Source organism: Pocillopora damicornis, chromosome 13 (genome assembly GCF_964200805.1).
Source record: "Pocillopora damicornis chromosome 13, jaPocDami1.2, whole genome shotgun sequence".
In the NCBI taxonomy this organism is placed as follows: Eukaryota; Metazoa; Cnidaria; class Anthozoa; order Scleractinia; family Pocilloporidae; genus Pocillopora; species Pocillopora damicornis.
The window spans coordinates 5,706,652-5,707,725 of record NC_142682.1 but is presented as its reverse complement, the minus strand read 5'-3'; positions in this window follow the sequence as shown (position 1 = coordinate 5,707,725).

Genomic DNA, 1,074 nt, shown 5'->3' with positions numbered 1-1,074 from the left:
GTCTTTGAAAATAGTGGCATGATCCAGGCTACAAATATAGAAATAATAATAATAATAATAATAATTATTATTATTATTATTATTATTATTACTGTTATTATAGTACTGATGGTGACAATGAATATTAAACAATTATTCCACGAGCAGGTGTTGGATATGAGATGATCGCGAGATTATAAATATTTATCTTGACTATCTATCATTTCATATCCAACAAGCGCGAATGAAATAGTTGTTTTATCAAAAACGCCCCAAAATATTGATAAATCTTCCCAACTTAATTTTGTAAGAACCGCTTACACTTACCATATTTGTAGAGCATGGTATGATGGATCTTAACCCATGATGGTTAAGCCAATGAGAACTCTTGAATTGCATTATCCAATAATCCAGGTTTTGATAAATCTGGTTATTATCACTCTGTTTGGCACTGTGGCGCATTTTGCGAGCTGAAGGAGATTTTAGCCCGCTAAAATGTTTTATAGCCCGTTCGCAAACTCACGTGCTTGTTCAGACCGTTCATCCCCACCCCACGGGTCTTCCCCCACCCCAATGATTTTCCCCCACACCTCCCCCTCAATTCCCTTTCCCGTTTACGTTTTACTCTATTGAAATAATGGGGAGAAAGCTTTCGATGGAATTTTATTATTCCTGATGTTCGTGGTAAAACAAAATGACTGATCTTTATCCATTTCGGTGTGGTGGAGAATATATCCTTCAGTTCGTACCATTTTTTTTTTTAATTTTATAAGCACATTTGAATCAATTTCGATTCATTATTCCAGATGGTAGCTCTCTCGAATTATTGCGAATTTTCCCAGGCTGCAATCACGCTATGTAAAGAAGTTGTGGGTTAATTTTCCGAAAATATTTTCGTTATCCAACTGATGGAGAGATTTTTTTGGCGTGCAAGCCCCCACTATCAGCACATCGCTGTTTCAGATAAAAAAAAGATATCCCCTTTATTGAATGAAATGCTTGATCTTTTGTCATAGATTAATCGAAATGTTATTCGCACCAGGAAACGACGAATAATTAGACCTCCCCAAAGTCACAATGCTTTCGAGAATTGAA